The sequence below is a fragment of the Lissotriton helveticus genome, chromosome 12, assembly GCF_964261635.1.
Source record: "Lissotriton helveticus chromosome 12, aLisHel1.1, whole genome shotgun sequence".
Taxonomy (NCBI): Eukaryota; Metazoa; Chordata; class Amphibia; order Caudata; family Salamandridae; genus Lissotriton; species Lissotriton helveticus.
The window spans coordinates 136,000,322-136,018,380 of record NC_136073.1 but is presented as its reverse complement, the minus strand read 5'-3'; positions in this window follow the sequence as shown (position 1 = coordinate 136,018,380).

Here is an 18,059-nt window from a genome sequence, read left to right as displayed (position 1 = left end):
ATAAGGATCTGAATTTTGACAATAGGTCAAAGGAAATTTTTAATATTGTAAAGGAGCTATCTGCTCTTGAACGCGTGACCTTGCCTATCACAGCAATACAGGAACTTTGCAATGATCTGAACTCCTTTTTCGTGGTACAAATTCCCGTGGATTTTTTTTTAAAGTCCAGGACTCAATTGGCCCTAGCCACAGTAACCTTATTGACCTTTCTGTCCCTCCTAACTCTTCCTTTTTGACAGCCTTTCCTGGCCTGAATAAGAAACTCCTTATTGATCTTGTAAATAAGGTAAAATCAGAATTCCCTAAAGAGGTAGGTTCTCTTCATATATTAAAAGCCCTTTATTTGACGTACCCTGACACTGTCCTTCAGCTCTTGAATCTTTCCCTCATCCAAGGTATTGTGCCCTCAGTCTTTAAAGAAGCAGTGGTTGTTCCATTGCAAAAAAAACAAGACCTGGACCCACATAAGCTGGAGAATTACAGGCCTATATCTCTTCTCCCTTTTACTGCTAAGCTACTGGAGACTAATGCAGCCAGATGTGTTAGCATCTTCCTAGAGGCCTCAATCTTTTTGGACACTCATCAAGCAGGTTTCCGTCCTTCACACTCCATGGAATCAGTTACACTGTTGTTCATAGACGACCATAAAGGCCAGGCAGATGTGGACTGTTCTTAGGCCCTTATACTCCTGGACCTGTCTGCGGCATTTGATACCGTCAACCACAATATATTGTTAGATCGTTTAGCCTCAGCTGGTCAGGGGGGCTTAGCCATGGATTGGTTTCAATCCGTTTTTGAAGGCTGCAAACAATCAGTGTGGCTCTCACCTTTTAAATCCAATACAGTAGACATGAGTTGTGGAGTCCGGCAGGGCACCTCTTTCTCCCCGATTCTTTTTAATGTGTACATACATCAGCTCATATCCAGTCTCCAGCAGATGGGGATTAAGATCTATAATTATGCTGATGACATGCAGCTAATTTTTACTATTGATGAGTCACCTGAATCAGAGGAATTTGTGAGGAATGATTTGATGTTCATCAATAACTGAATGAACGATAATGAGTTAAACCTGAATTCTGAAAAAACAGAAATGATTGTACAGAGAAATGAACTCATGCACTGGACTCCTACACATTGGTCCCCAGAGCTCGGGGCTGCACAGCTCCCCAAGCCAGTGATTAAGAGTCTGGGGGATACAAATTGACTTGGACCTTACCATGAACTCCCATATTGCATCGGTAGCCTCGGCCTGTTCTGTTCAGCTTCGTAAGCTGCGCAAGATAAGAAGATTCTTCAGCAGTGAGGCTAGCATCCAAATCATTATTGCCTTAGTTCTTTCCAAAATTGATTATGGAAATGCACTGTATCTTGGCCTTCCGCAACATCAGGAGCATCATCTCCAGATGATTCAGAACCTAGAATTACCTATCAAAAGGATAGACAATGCCACATTAGCCCACTGCTGAAAGAACTCCACTGGCTTCCGGTGGAACAACAAACTATATTTAAAACTGGCTGTATCCTTTTCAGAGCCATTCAGGGCACTAGTCTTAGCTATATCTCATCTAGAATCAGCAAGTATGCCCCCCAGTGTACCCTAAAGTCTATGCATCTGAACCAACTGGTTGTACCGAGATTCAGGCATAAATGGACTGGAGGATCGAGGTTCTCTACGATGCTGAGCCAGAAACTGTGGAACTCATTGCCAATTGCTCTGAGACTTGAAGAAGATTATATATATATATATATATATATATATATATATATATATATATATATATATATATTCACTGAAAAAACCATAGGTTATAGACCATATATAGTTAGGAATTAGCATTTACAAAACCTTGAAAATTCACTGAATAAACCATAGGTTATAGACCATATATAGTTAGGAATTAGCATTTAAAAAACCTTATTTTACTCACACAAAACCATTGAAATTCCATATATAGTTAGTTGCACTAACTATATATCGCGCACCCGCAATCCACTGCTGATGATGTCACATATTACATCATTCATGACATGGTCAGTGACATCACTGATGACATCACTGATGACATCTCAAATGACATCACTGATGACATCATCCAGTGACTGTGTGTTTCTGTAAAGTTTAAATATGTTTTACATATTGAAGAATGAGTAGATGTATAAGTGTCTGGACGAAGGATTTAGTAGGTGCATGACTGAATGTATGAGTGAGTGATTAAATGTGTCTCACTGAGTGCATGGGTTAGTGACTAAACTGTCTTAATTTGTGCATCATTATGTCTGTTGTTCTGTAAACTGCTGCATGTGTTGATCAGTAGCTATATGATTAACTATATGGGTTATTGATTGATTGTCCAAGTATTTGTATGGGAGACTGAGTGTGTGTGTGGCTGGCTAGGAGGTGTGTGACTCTGTGCAGATCAATGTGTACTTGTATCAATGATTGTATAAGAAAGTAAGTATGTGTTAGTATATGTTTGAAAATGTAAGGTGCTCTATGTTTAACTGTATAGACAAGAAAATGGAAGTGTGATTGATTCTTTACAGGACTGACTAGGTGTGTGAGTAACTCCATGGATGAGTGGCAGAGTGTGAGTGTCTGTATAGGTGTATGAGTGCATATGATAGTGTTGTAAACATGAGTGATTGTATGTATGAATGATTGTATGGGTGAATGAGTGAATGTGTGTGTAGACGTAGGAATCAGTGAGTGCGTATGTAGTAACTAGTATTGGTGTGTCAATGGTTTCAAAAATTATACTCTGTATTTAACACTGGGTGAAACAGAGGTTATATTAAAATGTGAGGAGATGCATTGTATTGTCACATGAATGATATAATCAGTGATGTGGTCATTGATGTCAAATGAGATGTCATCAGTGATGTCATCAGTGATGTCATTTGAGATGTCATCAGTGATGTCATCAGTGATGTCACTGACCATGTCATGAATGATGTAATATGTGACATCATCAGCAGTGGATTGCGGGTGCGTGATATATAGTTAGTGCAACTAACTATATATGGAATTTCAATGGTTTTGTGTGAGTAAAATAAGGTTTTTTAAATGCTAATTCCTAACTATATATGGTCTATAACCTATGGTTTTTTCAGTGAATTTTCAAGGTTTTGTAAATGCTAATTCCTAACTATATATGGTCTATAACCTATGGTTTTTTCAGTGAATTTCAATGGTTTTTTAATAGCAAATATCATAAGCTGTCGAATGTCAAGTACGTGGTAAGTGAAAACATTTTCGTGTTTATGCACACTGATCTGCTTTGAATGGTGCCCCCCCCCTCATTTCTATTAGGAGTACTCTCTCTTTGCAGATAGTGAAAGGTAGTTAACGCAGGCCTTTACCCCCGTTGTAATTTGTCGTGCCTGCTTCTCTCTCCATTTGATTGATTGTTATCCAAGTATTTACTGTTTTAGAATTGGTTCTCTTTGGTTCATTCTCTATTTACAAACAAACACAGAGTCGCAATACTCTGTTTAGTCTTTGCAGATAACGAAAAATCGTGTAAAAAAAAAAGAAAAGGAATCGAGCAAAATCAGTAGGCCACTAATGGGATCTCTTTTTGACCTCGCTAAAATAGAAACATTAGGAACAATCCCTCATGACAAATACAAAACTAGTGAGATGAACTGAACTCCACACAATGATGGCTGCAAAACAGCTCGGCTCCGCCACCCACCCCGCCCAAAATAACGATAAAGAGCGGCTGCCATGATTGGTTGCGGAATGGCCACGACGGAGCTACGAAATGGTGCTGCTCTCATGCTAAACCCAGCTTCAGTCTGAAACATCCAGAAACACTGTAGACTACCAATTCGATCAGTTCCGGTAGCGCCCCAATGTAACCCGGTAGAGAAGAATTAGCCCTCCCCTCTTTGACTGATGGTTCTTGTTGCCTGTCCCTTCTGTTGTCATTTAACAGAACTATTTAGCCTGCTGAAAGGGGTTGTGTTCCGACCGCTGGTTGGTGGAGACATTTTGACTATATTCTGGACCTGCGTTGTCGCGTAATGCGTCATATGACGCGCCGCGTTAGCGCATCCGGAAGTCATCCGGGGCGCGCAGCGCGTAACGTAAGCATAACAAGTCATGTGACTTGTTAAAACTTTTCATTGGTTCATTTTACTTTTCTTATTCTAATGATGAAAGGCTTGGTCATATGACCTAAAAATTACGCTTTTTATTACTTCCGAACATTATTTTTTCTTAAATATATGTTATAATGTTCCAGGCTAATGTACTTTCCCGGAAAATTTACAACTGTCCTGCAAGTAAAATATATTCTTTTTTCGAGAAAAAGAGCGTTTCTTCGTCCCATGACGGAGCCGTTGAGCAAAAGAGGGTCCACCTGCTGTCTTAGTCGCCGATACGCCTGAATATGAGATTCTTATCGATCACTTTATGTTGCAGGAGTAGAAAACACAACAGCCCTTGACCATTTATCTTTACTGCGTTCCTTCGTATTATACCTTTTACCCTTCATGTAATTGGTTTGCTTTATTTCACTTGCCTTTTAATGATTCTAAAACAGTGACTATTATTAAAAACGTTACCAATGTATATACTACTACCATGTTTTCTTTTAAAAACCTTTATTGTGAAAATTTCATTATACAAATACGAGCCTAGAACCACGTGGGCCGGCCACGGAGCAAACTGTAATCGTATATGATGAGTAGACATTTACACTGTAGAGGAACGTAACGGGCGGGCCATTAGGTTGCAAGAACTAAGGTGTCTAACAGTTACGGAATCGGTGGACGTACATTTTATAATTAAAATACGACAGGGCCAGTTACAATAAAATTATCTAGATATACATTTGCGGGCAAGTACCATGGGTGACGTTAATTCGAACTTTCAATAGTACAGTAATCAATAACACATCAGAACTTAATATCAATAGGGATGTCGAAATATTCAATCAATTCTCGTCCCCGCCCGCCATGTGCTTCAAAACTGCATACGTATCTCGTGATTTCAAGGTTCTGCAACCAGTACACAACAAGGAGTTACGAGTCCCATTTATTCCGGCGCCATTTTGGGCGAGGACGGGCAGGTCCAGGATATAGTCAAAATGTCTCTACCAACCATCGACTATGATGATGTTCATATGCTGTATTTATTAGAGTAACACTCATCTGTCCACATGAAATTAATTTGCCACAATCTAAACATGTCATTTTAATCTTTCCAAAGTTCTTCTAAATATTTGGGACCGTTTCCCTTGCCTCTGATGCTGTCAGTGCCACTTCTTTGATGAATGTACTAGCAGTTCAGGGGTTCTCCTCCAAATCTCTCTTTTATGCAGCACTATAATTAATTGGTGCCACCTCTCCATATGACGATGCATGGTATAGTTACCATAACTATATTTTTTTTCGGTTCCTCTGGAGAGTTCATCGTGGCAGATGAAGCGTGTAACGTACCGGGCATTTACCTTTTTTTGCATGTACAGGAAAGGAAAAAAAAATCGAGCGTCCGAGTTCTAAGGTGTCTCAGGGCCATTTTAGTGGACCAGGACCAAATCCAAAGAACAGGCCGCCTTTTTGAGAGTCCTGTTGCAGCCGCCTGTCGCTGTAGCATCAAGAGCAGCCGAAACTCAGCTGAATGGCAACTGAAACTGTAAAGGGGCGCCCCACTACAGCAGACGAGCCTCCACCTAGGAAGGCCCGTTCACGCTGCCTCCCCCCCCCCCCTTCGGGCACCCCACACCGTTATTCGGAGCAGTATTGTAGGATGGCCACACCAGTGCGGCAACTTGCTAGACATCACCTCGGTGGTAACCGAATCTCAGCGCCTTGTGGTGTCTTCTATTCAGAAAACATTGTTGTGCTGCCTTCGACCTATTCGCCACAAGTGCGCACGCAACTCAGCTGCATAGCTTGCTAGACACCACCTCGGTGCTAACCGAATCTCAGCGCCTTGTGGTGTCTTCTATTCCAAAAATATTGTTGCGCTGCCTTTGGCCCCATTCGCACATCGGTCCGCTACTGACGCCATCTCACAGGCTAATGGGGCGCCCCACGCCGAGTTTCAGCATTGTAGGATGACCACACCAGTACAGCAACTTGCTAGACATCACCTCGGTGCCATCCGGATCTCGGCGCCCCACTGCAGATGAAGTGCCTCTCAACTATGAAACCACCACGGTGACATCCGGATCTTGGCGCCTTGTGCCGGTTCCGGCCTATTCACACATCGGTCCGCTACTGACGCCACCTCACAGGCCAACGGGGCGCCCCACGCCGAGTTTCAGCATTGTAGGATGGCCACACCAGTACAGCAACTTGCTAGACATCACCTCGGTGCCATCCGGATCTTAGCATCTCAACGCCTAGTGGTATCTTCCATACAGAAAATATTGTTGCGCTGCCTTTGGCCCCATTCGCACATCGGTCCGCTACTGACACCATCTCACAGGCCAACAGGGCGCCCCACGCCGACTTTTACCATTGTAGGATGGCCACACCAGTGCCACAACTTGCTAGACACCACCTCGGTGCCATCCGAATCTTGGCATCTCAGCGCCTTGTGGTGTCTTCTAGTCAGAAAATATTGTTGCGCTGCCTTTGGCCCCATTCGCACATCGGTCCGCTACTGACGCCATCTCACAGGCCAACGGGGCGCCCCACGCCGACTTTCAACATTGTAGGATGGCCACACCAGTGCACCTTACTAGACACCACCTCGGTGCCATCCGGATCTTGGCGCGTTGTGCTGCCTTCGGCCTATTCGCACATTGGTCTGCTACTGACGCGAACTCACAGGCCAACGGGGCGCCCCACGCCGACTTTCAGCATTGTAGGATGGCCACACCAGTGCTGCAACTTGCTGGACACCACCTCGGTGCCATCCGGATCTTGGCGCGTTGTGTTGCCTTCGGCCTATTCGCACATCGGTCCGCTACTGACGCCGCCTCACGTGCCAACGTATTTTCTCCGCATTTTATACCCTATGCCGCATAACAGGTCATGTGACTTGTTTATAAAACTTTTCATTGGTTCATTTTACTTTTGGTTTCCTAATGATGGAAGGCTTGATCATATGACCTAAAAACAACACTTTTCATTGGATGAAAACTTTTTTTTTTTCCCAAACGATGAAAGCCCCACCTTGTTTCTGGATGTTTCAGACTGAAGCTGGCGTCAGCATGAAAGCACCACCATCTCGTGGCTCCGTCGTGGTCATTCCGCGAGCAATCATGGCAGCCGCTCCCCACCGGAAGCCTGCAGGAGTCGGGGGCCCCCAAGACTTTTGTAGAATCCTCAAGGCGGAGGGGACGCTTTCGAGAATGGGGTCCAAGACCTAGCAGACAAGCGTGCGATTTCCAAGGTGTCCCAGGGCCATTTCAGTGGACCAGGCCCAAAAAGGAAACAGCCTGCCGCCATTTTGAGAGTCCTGTGACAGCCGCCTATCGCTGCACCGCAAGAGTGGGCGCAACTCAGCTGAATTGCGGCTTTTGACACAGTGGACCAAAAGCGGGCGGAATGGCAACTGAAACGGTAAAGGGGCGCCCCACTACAACAGACGAGACTCCACCTGGAGAGGCCCGTTCACGCCGCCTCCCCCGGTGCGCCCCACGCCGTTATTCGGAGCAGCATTGTAGGATACCAAAACCAGTGCGGATACTTACTGGACATCACCTTGGTGCCATCGTTCTGCTGCCTTGGAACTATTCGCACAACAGTTTGCTACTGATGACTCACCCCCCGCGACGCCCCACGCCAGAAATCTGGACGTTGTGCTGCGTTGGGACTATTCGCACAGCCGACCGCTACTTCGTTGTTTTTCCCTAAAAATGTTTATATGTTATTACTGTTTTTGTTTTCTTGTATATATTTATAAGTTATTAAAGTTTTATAATCTTACTACTTTGTTGGAGTGCTATATATTTTTAATGTGACACATAATTGTAAAAACTTTGATGTACAAAGAGTCATCCCTGGAATCTTCCGCTTCAGGCTCGGTCCCCTCCCCAATCACAATACAGGATGGTTTTCAGATAATAGGAACGCGTCTGCTGTGACGGATCTCATCGAGTGTGGGCCTTGATCTACTATAACTCCTTTGAAGAGGGGTGATTCTTTACAGCTGGGGCCATAAACTACATCTGCAGGGCTAGCTGATACCCTAGGACCGGCCTGGACAATCGGGCACAGAGGAAAAGGAGTGTCAGAGGGTGCAGAAGTGAATAGGGCGAAAGGGAGGTGTCGGGCGGGCACAGGGTGTGATTCTCAGGGAACAGCAGCGCAGATGGGGGGTGGTTTATTACCCATGCATAAGACAGAGAGCGGGGGTGACCACTGCCTGGGGGAGATGCTTGCGAGGGTGGGGAGCCATGCTAAGGATCGACAGCGTGCACAGAGTGGGTCTGGTCAAGGCGTATAAAATGACTGCCGCGCACGACAAAAGTGTGGCATTTGAAAAAAGGCAAGATGGCGCAGACAATGTTTTTCAACACTTCCTGATTTCCTTCGAATCGAACGTTAACAGACGTTGGGGCATATTACCAAAGTTAAGCGATATTTATCCCTAACGATGCTTAGCAACGATTTTTTTACCGCTAAGCATCGTCAGAAATTATCGCAGATAAACCTTGCTATTATCAAGGTTTATCGCAAATACGATAAAAAACGACCGCAATGCATTAATATCGCTGAAAACTCAGCGATATTCATGCATTACCGAGCTAATGCTCTTAGCCATGTTATCCACCTCCCATTGGATAACATGGCTAAGAACTGCTCAGGGCAGGTGCTAGCTTTTGGAGATATTCGCGCTTATCGCGAATATTTCCAAAAGTTGATAATAGGAGATAGCGATGTTAGAGACTGTTTCCAGTCGCTAACATCTTGGCATGCCCACTTTGCATGTCATTAGTGATAAATATCACTCACATGCAAAGTGGGGCCCAAGATGGTCGCTATCTCCTACTAGCCGTCGCTAACTGGTGTTAGCAACAGCTAGGTAATACAGATATAATTTTATCTCCGCGAAGCGGAGCGCTGTTACAGATATATATCTTCTTTTTGAACGTTAATTTCTCAAAATCCACTGAAGCACATATATTGAGACCTAGCAAAGGCACATCGAGCTACCAGTCCCTACAATTTTGCCAAGTTTCGTGCAAATCCATTCAGCCGTTCGATTATTATTATTATTTTTTTTTTTTGCCCCGCGGGGCCCTTTTAAAACCTCCACATCAAACCTAAGAGGTCAAGGAGGATCTACTATGCCCCCTTATGGTCATTTGCCCCTTCGCTTTGGCCTCCTCTTGTCTCTCGATCCTACCGAGAGACAAGATGGCGGCCGCTACGGACTGTTTGCAATGTTTACAGACGCCGGAGAACCAATCAGCTTCGCAAACCTCCGTTACGCGAAGCGGAGCGCTGTTACAGATATATATCTTTTTTTGAACGTTAATTTCTCAAAATCCACTGGAGCACATATATTGAGACCTAGCAAAGGCACATCGGGCTACCAGTCCCTAATATTTTACCAAGTTTCGTGCAAATCCATTCAGCCGTTCGATTATTATTATTATTTTTTTTTTTTGCCCCGCGGGGCCCTTTTAAAACCTCCACATCAAACCTAGGGGGTCAGCGAGGATCTACTATGCCCCCTTATGGTCATTTGCCCCTTCGCTTTGGCCTCCTCTTGTCTCTCGATCCTACCGAGAGACAATATGGCGGCCGCTACGGACTGTTTGGAATGTTCACAGACGCCGGAGAACCAATCAGCTTCGCTTCACAAAGCTCCGTACCGCGAAAAGTCCGCGAACCGGAGCGCTGCCCGGTCCGCTGTTACAGATATATATCTTTTTTTGAACGTTAATTTCTCAAAATCCACTGAAGCACATATATTGAGACCTAGCAAAGGCACATCGGGCTACCAGTCCCTACAATTTTGCCAAGTTTCGTGCAAATCCATTCAGCCGTTCGGGCTAAAAGTGAGGCCAACCGCCCTATGGAAAACTCAATGTTAAAAACACGTTTTGGGACCCCCCTTTTTTCTCGGCCCCCCCTTGACGAACCCCCCCCAAATTTTCAAGGGCTACCCAGAAACAAAATGTGCCATTTTCCTGAAAATTTCAGCCAATTCCGTCCACAAACGCCAAAGTTATTAGACATAGAATTTTCAAAAATCCCATAGAGAAAAAATCCTAACTATATATACCTACTGGCGACCGCCAGTAGGTAATATATATATATATATCTATATATCTATATATATATATATATATATATATATATATATATATATATATATATATAGATATATAGATATATATATATATATTTTTTTTATATATATATTACCTACTGGCGATAGCCAGTAGGTATATATAGTTAGGATTGTTTTCCATAGGGAAATCGCAACTTTCTATTGGGAATAACTTTGGCGCCGGTTGAGGAATCTTCCTGAAATTTTCCTTAACTTTGCCTCGCGGCGCTCCGCTCCTTCCCTGAGAGTTTGGGTTGGATTCGTCAAGCAGGGGCCGAGATAAAAGGGGGGTCCCAAAACGTGTTTTCCCCATGTTAATTTCCATAGGGCGGTTAGACTCACTTTTAGCCCGAACGGCTGAATGGTTTTCCACCAAACTTGGCAAAATTGTAGGGACTGGTAGCCCGATGTGCCTTTGCTATGTCTCAAGATATGTGCTCCAGTGGTTTTTACGAAAATTAAGTTTGAAAAAATATATATTGGGCTACATTGGGCTATATATATGTTAGAGCCCAAATGTAGCCCAATGTAGCCCAATGTAGCCCAATGTAGCCCAAAGATGGCCAACAGAGACAAAAAAAACAAATGTAGCCCAAATATCAGCCAGATGTAGCCCAACTATAGCCCAATGACAGAATGTCCCAGAGTGTTCTAAAGAACAACTAGAACGCTAACAGTCTCACTTATGACAAAAGTATGGCACACCTGAAGTCATCTTGATTGGAATAAAGTGTTAACACTTAAAACATTTAATTTGCAAAGGAACAAAATGAGGGGGTTCATTTTGCCATAGAAATATGATTAGTGCTGAAGAAAGAAAAATTAGGGCACATTTTGAGTGACTTCTCAAATCCTCTTATATTCCATTAAAAAAATTCTGATATGCAGTCTCCCAATATGGCCACCAGTGACAAAAGAGCCCAAATGTAGCCCAAATATCAGCCAGATGTAGCCCAACTATAGCCCAATGACAGAATGTCCCAGAGTGTTCTAAAGAACAACTAGAACGCTAACAGTCTTACTTATGACAAAAGTATGGCACACCTGAAGTCATCTTGATTGGAATAAAGTGGTGACACTTAATACATTTAATTTGAAAAGGAACAAAATGAGGGGTTTCATTTTGCCATAGAAATTTTATTACCTACTGGCGATAGCCAGTAGGTATATATAGTTAGGATTGTTTTCCATAGGGAAATCGCAACATTCTATTGGGAATAACTTTGGCGCCGGTTGAGGAATCTTCCTGATATTTTCCTTAACTTTGCCTCGCAGCGCTCCGCTCCTTCCCTGAAAGTTTGGGGGGGATTCGTCATGGGGGGGGCGAGATAAAAGGGGGGTCCCAAAACATGTTTTCCCCATGTTAATTTCCATAGGGCGGTTGGACTCACTTTTAGCCCGAACGGCTGAATGGTTTTCCACCAAACTTGGCAAAATTGTAGGGACTGGTAGCCCGATGTGCCTTTGCTATGTCTCAAGATATGTGCTCCAGTGGTTTTTACGAAAATTACGTTTGAAAAAATATATATTGGGCTACATTGGGATATATATATGTTAGAGCCCAAATGTAGCCCAATGTAGCCCAATGTAGCCCAAAGATGGCCACCAGAGACAAAAAAAAACAAATGTAGCCCAAATATCAGCCAGATGTAGCCCAACTATAGCCCAATGACAGAATGTCCCAGAGTGTTCTAAAGAACAACTAGAGCTCTAACAGTCTTACTTATGACAAAAGTATGGCACACCTGAAGTCATCTTGATTGGAATAAAGTGTTAACACTTAAAACATTTAATTTGCAAAGGAACAAAATGAGGGGGTTCATTTTGCCATAGAAATTATGATTAGTGCTGAAGAAAGAAAAATTAGGGCACATTTTGAGTGACTTCTCAAATCCTCTTATATTTCATTAAAAAAATTCTGATATGCAGTTTCCCAAGATGGCCACCAGAGACAAAAGAGCACAAATGTAGCCCAAATATCAGCCAGATGTAGCCCAACTATAGCCCAATGACAGAATGTCCCAGAGTGTTCTAAAGAACAACTAGAACGCTAACAGTCTCACTTATGACAAAAGTATGGCACACCTGAAGTCATCTTGATTGGAATAAAGTGGTGACACTTAATACATTTAATTTGAAAAGGAACAAAATGTGGGGTTTCATTTTGCCATAGAAATTTGATTACCTACTGGCGTTAGCCAGTAGGTATATATAGTTAGGATTGTTTTCCATAGGGAAAGGAACAAAATGAGGGGTTTCATTTTGCCATAGAAATTTTATATATATATATATATTCACTGAAAAAACCATAGGTTACACACCAGTTATAGTTAGGAACTAGCATTTAAAAAACCTTTGAAATTCACTGAAAAAACCATAGGTTTCAGGCCTTATATAGTTAGGAATTAGCATTTAAAAAAACTTTGAAATTCACTGAAAAAACCATAGGTTTCAGGAGTTATATAGTTAGGAATTAGTTTTTAAAAAACCTTTGAAATTCACTCAGAAAACTATAAGTTTTAGTGGTGTTATAGTTAGCTGGACATTTTACTCATACAAAACCAATGAAAATGCTCTTATATAGTTAGTTGTACTAACTATATTTCGCGCACCCGCAATCCACTGCTGATGATGTCACATATTAGATCATTCATGACATGGTCAGTGACATATTTTATAAAACAGTGGTCCCTATTATTGGAAATAATGGTCTGTAAGATCAGACAAAACAATTATCATACACTTGATAGGTGAAATGACTTTTGTCCAGCCGGACAAGAATTTTACTTTCAATAGATTTAGAACAATAGTTAAGAAAATGGGAGAACCATTTAGTATCAAGCGGGCACAGCCGTGACCCTTACAATACAAGACAAGACAACAAAAAACTGGTGGCCAAGAGGGCAAAGCAAAAGTTGCATCTGTATACTTTTAGTCAGTTGTTACAGATTTTGAATTGCATTACAACACTCCACTGCAATTAATAATATTTCAGTCATATATTGCATTTGGGGGTTCAAAGGTCGACGACGTTTCGATGCCGTATTAAAATCTAGGGCATCATCATCAGGACAGGAAATGACAGTTGTTGTCTTAACCATTAATTACACTAAGCCTTTAGTCACAATACTGTACAAAAAACATTTACATTTATAATAGGAGGGAAAGGGAAAAAGAATAAAAAGAATTTTTAGTTTTAGGCATGTTGAATTAAAAATTCATAACCATTGTGAAAATACTGTGAAGATAAAGAAGAAAGTGTGGACCGGCGAGTGCGCTTTAAAACCGCTAATAGCATGCAGCATGGATTCGGGAAGTCTGTGAGCAATGACGATCCAGACGAACTTGCTTAACTGATTGTGAATTACATTTCTCTCATAGCGTGGGGGCAAGTGCCATTTAACGTGGTGCGGGCAAGTAAAACCGACAATTGCAGGCTTGTCGAGCAGAGTGGTTCTAGTCATGCCTCGGGGGTATAGAGCCTTCGTGTAAAACAATGTGAACGATAAATCGGGCGGCGGGTGAAAAACATGCAGCGAGTGGACGAGTAACCTACGTTGAGGCTTTCTTTAGTCGTATTATGTAGAGTAAAAACGTCTCGGTGGACTGCGGGGATATATGAAAGGAAACAGTTATTTGTGTTACCTCGGTGAGCGTAACGTTTTAACCGAGTGAAAAAATACCGTTTCGAATATTTACCAGATCGCAGGGCACACACTTGTCCCTGCAGGGAAAGGGGAGAGAGCGCAATGGCTCGGATAAGGGTCTGCTCAATGGCTGTGTCTAAAAGGGAAAAATTAAGAACCGGATGATTAGGTATTAATGCATCTGGGTTCGTGTGGTTAGCGTGGGGTAATACACAAGGCTTAGGAGGATGAGAGACTTACTTGTTCACCTTTCAGACCGTAGCAGCAGTGGCGGCGGATGGGTGAGTGAGTAGGCTGCCCTGAAGCCTGATATGCCTCGTGATGTGTGGAAATAGTGAAGGGACTGCCTAGGATAAAACATGTACTAGAGTGCTGGTGAACATGGCGGCCATTTTACAGTGGTTACATTGTGAATTATAGTGCAGGTGCCAGTGATGATATTGCAAAGAACGGCGCAAGTGGTAAGAACGGAGCACATTTTTTTCAGAACACACATTAAAGCATTATTATTGGGCTGAAAACGGCGCAAGTGGAGAGAACGGAGCACATTTTTCAGATCACAGAATAAAGCATTATTATTGGGCATCACAGTAAAGAGGTCCAGTCTTCCTGACGATTGAGACCATTTCTAATGCTGTCACATTTCGAAATCCAACGAAGTTCCTCTTTGTTGAGCAAGTGTGCAATGTTTGCCCCTCTGGGGGGTGGTTTAATGATTGTGACCACTGTCCAAAGAATGTCTTTTTCACTGTGGCCCATTCTGGCAAAATGGTCGACCAGGGGTGCATTTGGTGTTTGACATCTGATCCTGCTGCAGTGTTGTCCTATTCTCAGTTTCACCTTTTGGCTTGTTTGGCCTATATAGATAAGCATGCAGGGGCATAAGATAGCGTACACCAGATTGGTAGAATTACAATTTGAAAAACATTTGCGAGCATACTTTATGGTCTTATATTCAAAATACTGGCCTTCAATCGTCAAGTCACAACAGACACAGTTCCCACATTTTTTATGTCCTGTAAGTGGTGGAAGGTCCCATGCATCATTTAGAGTTGTTTTCAAATTGTTGTTGGGGAAGAGCTGCCCTCACTAAATGATCTTTAATATTTTTTGCCCTTTTAAAGGCGAACATAGGACGCTCTATTGTCAATGTGCCGGCATTCAGCACCGACCAATGTTTAAGCACACTCTTTCTGATTAAATTAGACACTGGTGAGAATGTGGTGACGCAAATAAATTTTTTTGGTCTGTTTTTTGTCTGGGCTCTAGGAGAGTTTCTCTAGGGCAGTACCAATCCCTTTTCATGGATCGGCGCACTAATTTGCGCGGGTAGCCCCTGTTTCTAAGTTTCTTACTGATGATCTTTGCCTCAGTAAAGTAATCTTCCCTGAAGTAACAATTGCGTCTAATACGTAAGAACTGCGAGAAAGGAAGGGAATCCCACAGCGCTCGTGGGTGGTTGCTGTTGTAGTCTAGCAAAGTATTGCGCTCCGTAGGTTTGCGATGCAGTGAGGTGGTAAGGCGACCGTCAGAATGTTTAATTTCTAAGTCCAGAGAGGGGATTGATTCTTTGCTGGAGGACTTGGTATATTTCAAGCCCCCACTGTTGTTGTTCAGCCAATGTTGAAAACTAACGAGATTGTCGGAGGATTCGTTCCACACGAAAAAAATGTCATCGATATACCTTTTCCAAAGGCAGATGCCATTCAGAAAAGGGTTCGACGTGTCCAAAATGTTGCTGGTTTCAAGGTGGTCCATGTACAGTATGGCCAGGTTTGGGGCAAAAATAGCTCCCATGGAGGTACCCCTAACCTGGCCATAGAACTGTCCGTCAAAAAGAAAAAAGTTTTTGGTCAAACAAATTTCCAATAGCTGGAGAATAAATATAGATGGAACATTATGGGGGCGCGGACGTGTTTCAAGAACCTTTTCAATCACGCGCAGGGATTAAAATTGCCGGATATTAGTGTATAATGATTCCACATCCAGCGTGCACATAGTGCTGGATGTGGGGTCAAACGGGTAGTCTTCTATTAGATTTATCATTGCCATACTATCCCTGATATAACAAATTGTGTCAGGGACAAATGGTTTAATAAAAAAATCTATATAGTGCCCGAGTGGCTCAAGTACAGAGCCACGGCCCGAAACGATGGGGCGACCTGGGGGAGAGAGGGGATTCTTATGGATCTTGGGTAGACAGTATATAACAGGGGTCCTAGGTGATTTTGTATTGAGAAACTCTTACTCTTTTTTCGACAGGAAGCCTAATTCACAGGCTTCTGTAGTCACTTTGTTAATCAATTCCTGAATTTCACTGGTGGGGTTGCGAGGCAGTTTGCAATAGTGTTCCCTGTTGTTAAGTTGACGTAGGATTTCGCCTTTGTAGAGTTCAATGTCCTGGATTACAATCCCGCCACCTTTGTCCGCGGGTTTTATAACCAAGGACTGGTTAGTTTTGAGGGTGGTGATAGCTTTTTTCTCTTCAAGGGAGATGTTGTAGGGCGTGAAAGACCTTTTGGTTTCTAGAGTTGTTAGGTCTTTGAGGACAAGTCTTTCAAAAGTTAGTATCTCCGGTGGAATCATACCGGCTGAGGGACTGAATTTAGATGGGGGCTTGAAAGGAGTATTGGAAGATTTGGGTAAGGCGGGGTTGAGAATGAAAAAACTTTTTAACCTAATCTTTCTGAAAAACCTTAGGAGTTCTGTTTGTATGTCCTGAAAATTAGGACGTACTGTAGGGACAAATGAAAGTCCTTTACTCAACAGTGAGATTTCATTACTAGATAAATTATGATCTGTGAGATTAAAAATGGGGAGAAGACCGCTCTCTAGTATACTAGTATTGTTACTAGTGGTTTGATCAAGAAGCGTTACCACCGGTAGTGCTGGCGGCGTGTGAATCGTTCTCCGTGAGGGTTTGGTGGTTTGGACCATGTTTGTTGTTGTTTGCCCCTGCCCCTCGGTTGGCCACGACCGCCTTCTAAAAAATTCCGGTTAGAAGGTCCCGGACTGTCACTTTGATCGGACTGTCCCGAGGAGTCAGCTGAACTATCAGTGAATCCTACGTGTTGTTGTCTTTTATTGTACCTGCCCCACGGTTTCTGGTTTTGGGGACCGTTGTATGGACGATTAGTATAGAAATCTTTAGCTAAATATGGGTACACCCTTTCTTCGCTGAAGTTCTTTATGTCTTTCCTAACTTTAATTGTTTTCTTGTTTAGTTCTATTTTGTGGAAGTCTTCAATGGTTTTGTTAATTTGCTCGAGAAGTTTATTGGATTCAGAGCTGGTATTGGCGTCTTTTATTTGTTTTTCAAGGTCCGTTATTTCAATATTTAGTTTTTGAAGTTCTTCGGTGGCAATATCAACACCAAGCACCATCCAATGCCTAGAGCAAGTGGTGCTAATATAACTAAAGCCGTTTAGGTATTTAGGGTTGTTAGTGAAGACCCCTGGTACGTTGCGTACCTGTAAACCTAAAGGGATAGTATTAGATCTAAGGTAGTCTGTAAGTAATCTGATCATTAAGGTTAGGCGTACTTCTTTTTTCTTTAGTTTCTCTAAATCAGCCGTAAGTGAGGTACTGGGCCCGGCTAGTGTTTCTGTTGAGTCTGAAAGGAGGGAAGGGCCTCCTAAGATTTTGTTAATGTATTCCAAATTATATAAAGGTGGGTGAGGGTCAGACATGCCTGAAGGGGAGACACAATGAGGGAAAAAATTATATTAACACTATCACTGATGACATCTCAAATGACATCACTGATGACATCACTGATGACATCATCCACGTGACAATCACATACACCTATTCATACACTATTACAATTTTTCATCACTGTTTGTAAAATACAGAGTATCATATTTAAATCCATTGTCACAGCAATACAAGTATCTAAAAATCCACTCAGTGATTCATAGATGTATACACACATCTAATCACTTACCTATGGATTCACTCATACATGCTGTCAATGAACAATAGAACACTATCAAAAATACTTATACATCTATATCGACATTAAACAACAGCACGCATCCTATTCACATATGAAGTCATCCTACTCACTTATGCAAACAATGGATCATACTTACATATTTACTTAGCAAAACACTTATACAAACACCACTTCTTCTATTCATTTAGATAGTAAGTCATACTTAGTG